The sequence below is a fragment of the Octopus sinensis genome, linkage group LG3 (assembly GCF_006345805.1).
Source record: "Octopus sinensis linkage group LG3, ASM634580v1, whole genome shotgun sequence".
In the NCBI taxonomy this organism is placed as follows: domain Eukaryota; kingdom Metazoa; phylum Mollusca; class Cephalopoda; order Octopoda; family Octopodidae; genus Octopus; species Octopus sinensis.
Window position 1 is genome coordinate 11889585 of NC_042999.1, and position 10782 is coordinate 11900366.

Consider the following 10782-nt stretch of genomic DNA (forward strand, 5'->3'; position numbering starts at 1 on the left):
AAAACTTCGGAGTCACTGTCATGCCTGTTCTTGCAAAAGTATAATTTAATATCCCTCATACTCATATATATATATACACCTTCGTCATTGTAGATAATTGTTATAAGGTTCTGTGGTTCAGTTCTCATATAAACTCACGAGTACACTTTACAGTTGGAAATAACGAGGTTTCTGCCCACACCATAAAAGGCCATTTACTTTTGCGTCTTCTAGGGGTTACAGTCGAATGAAACAAGCGTACTTGCGTGTTGAAAGGGTTACCTTCTTCCATTCAACAAGTATAGCGAGATAATCGTCTATGATGCTTAAATGATGGCCGTCGAATAAAATATATTAAAAATAATGATATCGTTCTGTGATATTAGTTTGTTCCCTTCGTTTTGTTTAACTTCCTAATAACTTGAGAGACAGTAGATAACTTACTTTTACCGAAGACTTGTATCTAATTTGGTATTAGAACAATTTTCATTAAGCATAATTGAAGTTGTACACAAACTTAATTTGTTTCCATTGATAGGACTAATTGTTATTCAAAAACAATAATCTTTTAATGTTAATATCAGCAAAACTTACTAATTGAAGTAATGCAGCAAACTTCAGTTTGATAAAAGTTTGTAGGATTTGGCAGGTTGGTTGTAAGTCGTTGAAGTGTTGGATGAGATGATTTGAGGTATTTATTTACGACTGTTGACGTTCAGGCTTCAAATCCCGGCATGGTGTACTTTGCCTTTTATCCTTGCGGAATCATCGATAAAGTAAAGTAGCAGTCAATGTAATCGACCATTGTCTTTGCCTCAAGACTGCTGGGTTTTGTGTCTCAATTAGAAACCATATCTGAAACTATTGAGTATTTATTTACGATTCTTTACATTCTGAGTTCAAATCTCGCCCTTGTCAACTTTTCTTTTCATCCTTCGGTGATCGCTAAAGTACCAGTCAAGCTAAAGTACCAATCAAACTAAAGTACCAGTCAAATACTGGAGACGATGTAAACGACTGACCTCTCCCCACCAAAATTGTTGGCCTTGTGTCTAAATTAGAAAGAATATTCTTGAGCATTCGTACGAAATAACGAAACGTGCAAGAAATGTAGAAACGGTTCAACTTTTGGAATATCAAATTGTGATTATACATTTTTTTAATCTCAAACACTTTTAGAGTTCAGAAGTATTGAAGAGGAAGATAACTTGTTTTTTACTGCTATTGTTTCAATGCATCTGTAATAAGATGGCGTGATGACAGAACCGTCTGTGTGTCGGACAAAATGCTTAGCAACATTTCTTCGGGCTCTTTACGTTCTAAGTTCAAATTCTGCCGAAGTCAACTTTATAGCTACCGGAAGCGATGTTATCGACTTGCCCCTCCTCTCAAAATTTTCTGGCTTTGAACCCTGTAACAGATCGGAATCCTATTCAGTGGGAATGTTGTGGGTTCGATCATTTATATACGTCAAGGAAACCAAGTAGACGGTCATAAGGGTCTTTAAGATTCGGGGAAAAAATAATTCTAAATGAATGTTAATAACGAATCAAATTTAATATAAAATCTTTCATTTCTATGAGAGACAACTGGAAATAGGGGACATATGCTGTATGTATCCCTACTTCAATTATACGACTTTTGATTTTGAACATTGAATGTTCTGACTTAACTACCAAGAGTCGGCCATTCTTGTATGTCACATGCTGGTTGATAGAAAATGAGTTAATTAAGCATTCTGTGGCTGCCTTACGACCGGACTGACTTTCTCCGCAATTAGAGCAAATGTTTGCTGCTGTTGGCCATACTTCGTACTTCTGTACCAATTCAGCTCTACAAAGGTGTTGCTCTATTTCTGATAATTTCATGTAATAACCATTATCAAAGCGAGAAGACGCTTCAAATGTTCTGAAAAATTACTTAGAATTATTTGTGATCTTTTTGCAGCTGTCATAAGAACTGGCATTAAATCTTAGCTCTTTGCTATAATTATATTTCTTAAGTACCAATAAAAATATAAGGCAAACCATCCACCAACGTTTCTTTTTCTTTATTAACCTTCCTCCATTTACGTTTCATACCCCGTTTATTTCTTCATTTATGTTGCTAATTTATGTTTTACTTGGTACGAATTCCTTATGTTAAGTGATGATGAATATTAATATATATATATATATATATATATTATATATATATATATATATATATATATATTTATGTCCTATATTTTTAGAGGGTAAACTCTAATGTATTATTGATTTTGGGATCAAGTGGGATGTAGATGCAACCCTCTGCTTACGAATAATTAGTTGTACGAGTAAATATTTATTTATTTATCTCTCTATTCATTCAATTAATCTCAAAAATATGTTGATCCTCGACACACCCACCGAAGAAGTACGGAGATAGAAAATCTTACGAGTGCCTTTAAGTGTCTGTTCCCATTGCTTACTTGTTGCGGCGTATATATTACTTGTGTGTGTGTGTGTGTGTGTGTGTGTGTGTGTGTCAGAGAGAGAGAGAGAGAGAGAGAGAGAGAGAGAGAAAGCAAGTTGTTACCACGCATACACACGCGATCACACACATATACACGCGCGCGCTCACACACACAAGTCGTATATACGCGCAACAAATAAGCATTAAGAACATACACACTATATGTATGTGCATGTGTATGTGTATGCGGAAGTGCGCGCGTGCTTGTATATATGTGTGTGTGTGTGTGTGTGTGTGTGTGTGTGTGTGCAGGAGTGCCCGCGCGCGCGCGCGCGCGTGTGTGTGCAAAGCTTTTCACTCATTTTTTTTCGGTTGTTAAGTTTCCATATGAGTGCAACTGAATTATTTCTTACATTACCATAGAAAAAGCCAGAAAGTCATCTTAGATGATCTTTGCGACTCTTCATAGAGTCTCTAAAGACCAGAATTGGGACGATGTGTTGTTATTCCATCTTTGCACATGAAATTAAAGACACATTAAAGATAAATACAAACATTTTAAGTTAAAATATCGTAACCATAGTTGTAATAAGTAAATAAATAAATAAATAAATGAATAAATAGATAAATGAATAATAATGATGATGATTTCTTTTATTTGCCACCAGGGCAAAGGACAAAGGGGACAATACAAAGACAAGTGTATAGTGTGGAGATTTACATATGATGAAATGATAAAAAAAGAAGAAGTATACACAGTATACGATCAAAGAAAGAAGGGAGATACACATGGTATGCATTAAAAAGGGGGGAAAAGGATGTGGTCCTCTTGATACAGGATAGTTTCTTGGGATAACAGAGGAACCCCACCGTCCAAGATTTCCCTGAATACTAAGGGCTTTGCTCTCTCTCCAATTCCTTTTCTCTGACTCACAGCTCTATACTTAGAACGGTACGACCCACTCTTGCCATTTTCGCAAATTTCACCTACCTTTCAATAAATTCACTCGAGTACAGCACTCTCCACTCTCACTTTCCTTTTCAAGTCAAACTTGAAAAAGTCGATGAGGACTCTATCAAAGAGGAATGTGTCTGTCCCCATGCCTTTCAGCCTCGCCCACTAGACAAGCTCTTTTATCACAGTCCTCTAGCAAAAGAAAACTGCCTTGTCTGTCCGATTAAAGGAAGGTGGCGGGCGAATCATCACCATGGACTCGGCCAATAAACTGGTCCCTCCCACACACAAAGGAAGCTGTTCAGCATAACTCCACAAGTAAGCAATTTCCGGAGTGCGTACAGGACAGTTTCGTCACTTTGCACGCTTCTCAGACAAGTCCGTCTGGCAGTACATTCGTGTCTGTAGAGTTTATCTCGAACTACTAGCGCCCCCACCCGATCGCACTGGCAGGCCTATGACATCTGAAAATTATGGTTGTCCCCGACCGAAAAATCCTTCAGAACAGACTCGCCTAGAGTCTCTCCGAGGATGTCGTCGCACTTCCCCGCCACTAATCCTCTCTATATTACTAAAATGGAACATCCACCGACCCCATTGCCCAACTGCTGGCGGGCTATTAGAGCCTGACGACATTTTAAATGCCAGGCACCCAGTTTCGGTCTTTCCTTCACTCAGGACTGCAGCTCTGTCAAAGAGAGCAACAACAAATGCAACGAGCTGGCAGAATCGTTAGCACACCGGGCAAAATCCTTAGCGGCATGCGTGAGGCTCTGATCAATTCAGATTAGTTGAAAGCTTTTAATGGAATCAACCATCAAGACTTGGAGCATGATCCATTCAGACGCCAGCGTAATAATCTCGGACACACCATAAACATCGGAGTGATCAACACTTCACAAGGGAGCACGAGATGGTGACAGGAGCGAAAATTAACAAGTCACTGGACCAGCAGTTTGCCACATGCAAGGGCAGTCCATACCATCCAACAACATCTCAGGGCTCTAGACGGATGGGACTAGTTAAATTGCTCGAGGTTTAGTTTGCGAAGATGAAATAAGCAGGGTAGTTTCACATAGAAATGGGTCGAGAAGTAACTATCCCTAAAGGGTCGGACAAAACTGGCAAATGCCTACGTAGCAGCATTCGTAATCAACTACCACCAGCCTTGCTCCGCTTTATGGCTGACCAGAATGGAGAACTGGCTCTTTTACTTTCTATGTAGGCACCTGTTCTTCCAGTATGACGGTCCATTTGCTGTGAATATCCGTTGCATGAAGGACTTGGCATGTCGTGTCTGATAATGCGCAGACATGCTGAGGCTTACGGTATCTTCGGTATTCCCTTGAGCAAGTGTGGTTACCGTTAGTAACACCTACTTTTCTACAGCTCGGCTCTTTGATAGAGCAGCAGTCTTGGCCGGATGCCAGTCGAACCACGCGGTCAGGGGATATTCTACCATGGCGTTCTATAGAGTATTAACGGTAGATAAGAGCGACGATGTCCCCGAGGAAAATTCTATACGTTGATGAAAATCAACTGGTTGCAGGTCTTCTTCCAGAGGACTTTCGGGTATGGATCATTTCTAGAAATCTCTGGCTTGGCAATACTAACGGTGAAATGAGGGTGGGTGGAACATTGCCGGTTCGAGATGAACTCTACTGACATGATAATGTCGTCAGACGTGCCTGTCCGAGACGGGCACGCAGAGCGACGTGCTCGTACAATGCTGCTTTCACATGTAGGACAGATCCGGCTATCCGCCGATTCCGCCGTGAAGATCGCTCCGCGGCTTTCTGTTGGCCAGGAAGGGGAGACAGTTTCCCCTAGCCTGGTGGCTAAGGCAAAAGAGGTTGATTAAAAAGGTTTTTTCCCTCTTTATTCACAATCACTATATCCGTCTTCCGACGTTCGACATTTTAGTTATATCGAATAATTACATCTTGCTGTATCTTTACCTTGTTTGTCCTCAATTACTTCTGGAGTTTGGTCAAGAGAGGTAACTTACAGAACTGCGATAATCGGCATCGTGTCTAACCCTTGTCCATCTCTAACAGCATTCTCTTCGAATGAATTGAATGAGCAATTAATTGCAAGGTGGAGTAAGAGCAAACAAAATTTGTTGAGCAGGTCTTGGCACTAAAGAACATTATTGAACTGTGCCTTGGGTGGAACGTCCTATTGTACCTGAATTTTGGCAGTGAAACCCTCTGGAAGATCTTAAGATCACAAATGATGCATGAGATCATCGTTATTGTGATAAGTCTGTTCTGTAACGCTTTCTAATTTAATGTTATCATTGGCGGTTATTAAGTTGAAATTAATTTTCTTCGAATTATATATATCAAAATAGGCATTAAGAACTAGCTTTATACAATCAATAAGTTTGTCCGCCTCTTCCCCCCTCATCCTCCTCTTCCCCCCCTCCTCCAACCCCTCCCCATCCCCCTCTTTCTCTGTCTCTCTCATCTATATCATAAATCGTTGTGACGATGGTGGGAGTTAAAATGGGACACCGTTGAAGATTTTGTTTCCATGTGGTATATCTTGTATATCTTGCACAGTGGCGGCTCATGTATAGGCACTGCGGAACTGCGGCACCCCCTATTTCCACTCGATATTATCGATAACATTCAATATAATGAGTCCTTTTTTCTTTATACTTGTACATTATATAATCCTTAAGCTTAATGCAAGTAGCTATCCACTAGTTTATGAAAAAAAATACAAAAATTCTTGTATAGAACTGTGCGCTTCACAGTACCAGCGACGCAGTGTTTGGCTATTGCGCGCATGCTCACATGTCCGAGATAGGAAGCTGCACGCTAGGGAGAGCGAGCATTGTGGCTCACGTAGTGCCGACCCTGGAATGCTGGTGAAAATTAGTGTTTCTTTTTATCTAAACAACAACTCTATTCAGAAACTAAGACTCATCTTCTGTTTGGCTCTGTTGCTCGGTTTTCAGAGTTAGACCCTGCTTCCAATGTTCTCTTCATTGAGGACCCGGCTAAGTTGACAACTAATGTTGGTCGATCACATGCCACATGATTACTGTGAAGATTAAGAAGTATCTCGTGGAAATGGGGACTGACTGGGACTCTGCTCGGCAGGTCGTCCAAGAGGACTTGGGAATATACCGACAGATGGTGAATACAGCAACGCGCTGCAACGGTGCATGCACCCCCCCCCACATCCGACCTGACAAACATTAACTTTAAATCACTGAACGAGAATTAAATTGAGGCAAATCCCAGACTGAGCCTAAATTCCACGTAATAACAGTTTTTGTGCTTCTCCACAATCAGCTGTTTTATTTATAATTCTTTCTTTACTTAAGAAGCCGACGGGCAAATACTATAAAACGGGAGACCAGCTGCGAATGTTTTTGTTTTTGTTTTTCTATTTTTCCAAACTCCTTGCAAACTACTTTAAACACATGAGTTGATATTATACAATTAACACAAGCTTTGTGCTCATTTCTCAACCAAGCCTACACCCGAAAAGTCCATTGACCGCATCGACGTGGCTCATCTGGGAAAAGTTCTTATTGCTGATTATCTTAAAATAGAAAACAAAATATAAATTATTTACAGCTAAATATTGCTAAAAAAAAGAAAAGAAAACCAAAGCAAAGAAATAAAATAAACAAATATGATTAAGAATAAAGAGAAAATAGTGCTGCTTTCCACATAAAGCAGGCGATATTAATATGGCTGCGCCGTGCCATTAATTTGACGAACCACACCCAAATGTACACAGATTGCGTTTCTTCGGAGTTATTTACAACTCAATCTTTATTTCTATCTTTATTTTTATTTCGCTTGTGAGTTTGTGATTTTACTACGATCTGGTGCCCCACTCTCTCTCTCTCTCTCTCTCTTCGCTTTTAGTACATACACTCACACACATATATATGTATATACGTGTGTATATATATATATAATATGTATATAATATGTATATATATATATATACATACATACATACATACATACATACATACATACATACATACATACATACATACATATGTGTGCATATGCATACGCGCGCACGCGCGTAAGTATCCTTTATATCCGTTATGATTGACGGAATGTTTTTGAAACTTTGACTTTCGCAGAAACACTGAGGGAGCAAGTTTTTTCACGTAATCTTATTGTCTGGTTAATAATAATGACCGTTTGATGTGTGTATATGCTTGTGAGTGATTATGTATGTGTATATTTGTTTGTAATATATGTGTGTATATGTGTATTGTTTAGCTTGAAGCCAGACCTGATCGAACATGAATTATGAAGAAGGCTCTCCAGATGTGACAATCAAATCCTTTTTATATGCATTGTGCCTTAGAATCACGTTTTAAAAATAAGCTTTTTTCGACGACGTTAAGACTTGATCTGAGAGAGATTTGGTTCCTATTTTTAGCAAATCGTACGACTATATAGAAACTTCCTTGTTGGTTTGCCTGCATTAATATATGATGATGTAGTTTGTGTGTGTGTGTGTGTGTGTGTGTTGTGTGTGTGTGTGTGTGTGTGTGTGTGTGTGTGTGCTACGTGTGTATGTCTGCTACGTGTGTATGTGTTGTGTGTGTGTGTTCCTGTGAGTACAAAAGTACAATGAGGTACTCGTTTTTATTGGAAAGTACATTAACGCTACTGACTCATTTGTAAGCAGTGGTTACTGGTGAGAGCGTGTGCATATTTTGAACACACACGCGTAGGTAAGTGTGTGCGCGCGCGTGCAATTACGTGAATATAGAAGACGAATTTCTGAGTGTCCGCCACCACCCAAGACATTTCCGTCAGAAGCAGGGGTCAGCTACCCCTACATTTGGACCTTTACATATAATTCAACTGTATGGTCTATTTAGCGATTGTGTACGTCTTGCAAAAGCAATTTATGTGACACTAAAACTAGTAGAGTTCCATCAAAATAGAATATACAAGTAGTCCTTTACTGCAAAGCATTTATAGTTGAATATCGAAACTTCGAAGTCACAGTCAAACTTTTCCTTGCAAAAAATATATAAAAATATAATGTTTCGGGCTAGCAACTGTCATCAGACTGATTTACTAGCTTGATGACCTGTACGTATGTATGTATGTATGTATGTGTGTATGTATGTATGTATGTATGTATGTATGTGTGTATGTGTGTATGTATGTATGTACATATGTGTGTGTGGAGAGAAAGAGAGAGGATGGGAATAATTAACATTAACGAAAAGAACGAAAGGGGTAATAGTTGAATCAGTGATTAATGCCAGAGACAAAGAGAGAGAGAGGGGGGGAATAGAGAAGGTCCATAGTGTTAAAGAGAGAGTGAAGGGGAGGTATATTATTCTGCATTTGTCTTTTGTAAACGCTGGCACAATCGAAATGTTTAGCAGAATGAAACAATGTCATGAAGATCTACAAATTCATGCTTTAAAAGATATTTATCGATAGATGGTCAAAACAAAGTGAAATTAATTTAGTTAGCGAATAGTTGTGGAAGTTACGCTTTTGTCTTTTACATGTTCCAGACCAGAACCGGCAGCGGTGATGGGGCAACACTGTTATTCATATTTTTCTTTTCCTTTAAATGCTTATCGGTATTATGAAACTAAAGTAAATACAGAGGGGGTAACTAGATATAATAGTCACTTAGACAGACAGGCAAACAGAAAAACAGACAGACAGAAGGACGAACGGATGGGAAGGTAGGTAGGTAGGTAGGTAGGTGAGTCTACAGATATATCAAAAGTTGTGCAAATAGAAAGATACATTAATAGATATACAAATAAATAAATCGCTGAAGTGAAGTGAAATGAAAAAGGATCTGGTTAAACTAATTCACAAAATCTGCATTTTTTTTAAAAAAGGAAGTAAATAATCTGAAATTCGGATATATTAATGTAGTTTTTCACTCTTATTACTATGAAGGCATGATGTTGTGGAGAAAATATTGGAGGAAAAAGTTAGATATAAAAAAAAATAAAAACGAAAAAACTGTGTAGTTTTGGCTAATAGCGAGGCAGAGATTTTCTGCTTTTAGCGGTGTTAATTTTAAGGTTGTACCCTGTGAAATTTATAGTTTAGCGTCTGTGAAATGACCTGTTCATTGTAGGTTTCTAAATAAGTAGAAATACCTAATAAAATCAACATGTATCATCTTACTGTTTCTTTTGTCTCTTCATTGATTTCTGTAACATTTTGTATGTTTCTATTACTTTTTAAAAATTTATATAAATGTATTTGTCTATATGTGTTTACTTGATGCGTATTTCAGTAATATGTATACCTGTCATGTATTTGTGTACAACATTAATATATAAGTGCATGTGGATGTATGTATTCATATATAAGTTTATATGTACATTTGTACATTCATGTGTGTGTGTGTGTGAAGGGGGCGTCTTCAAAACTCCAAAGTTGAGTAACGTTTTCATGCTTGGATTTGTAAACTACGATAAGAATAACACTGGTTAACAAAGACTTTGTCTAAAAAACAACCCCTGTATCTCATATGTTTTTGCATGCAGAATTCAAAAATAATGTCAAATTATCTGCATCACCCACAGTTTCTCTGTTCCACGATATCCCTCTCAGTTCCTGTTACGTGGGCTAGATTTCAGATAAGTTGCTGAAATGTGAAGCTAACGGTTTAAGAAATACTCCTAATTTAGATGTTTATGAATAGAATTAACCTAGTGAAATCATAAATCCAGCTATCTGAGTCAATGAGTCCCTGAAGCTTGGCAATACTGAGTCGATGAGCCACCGATGCTTTGTCAGTACCGTGCTTCAAGTGTAGGTGTGAGGTTGTGTACTAATTTCACATATTCCATTCACCTTCATAATGCCAAGAAACTGTATAAACGTCGCAAACAACTTTTGCTATATATGAAAAATATGTAAAATATTAAGACAATAGACGAAAAATATCTATAATAAAATTCTAATTGATACATATGAATTTTTATTAAAACAAAGCCCGCGGGTGAAGTAAATCTGGTGCTGTGAAGAATCGACACAACACAACACGTGCGGGTGAAGTGAAACCCAACTCAACGTGCGGTTGGCATGGTAACAAGCTGTTAATGCCACTCTGTCTGTTGATTGGCTAAAATTACCCAAATTTCCCAACTGTAATTCCAAATAACATCAGATTCTTTAATTTACGAGATAAAGTAATTGGTTGATCGTAACCAAAATTTAGAGTTGCATCGATACAGCAAAATTGAAAGCAATCTGAGCAAAATTAAAGCGGGGGGGGGGGGGTGATTTTTGGAATCATTTTAACTAGATTCATGAAAAGAAATGTAAGTCACTCGAACTGAATCTCGTTGGTGGTTGGACAGCGAACAGAATAGTTTGTTGACATAGTTTTGTTGCTTAAAATTCCTTCACTTAACGCTTGCGATCCAG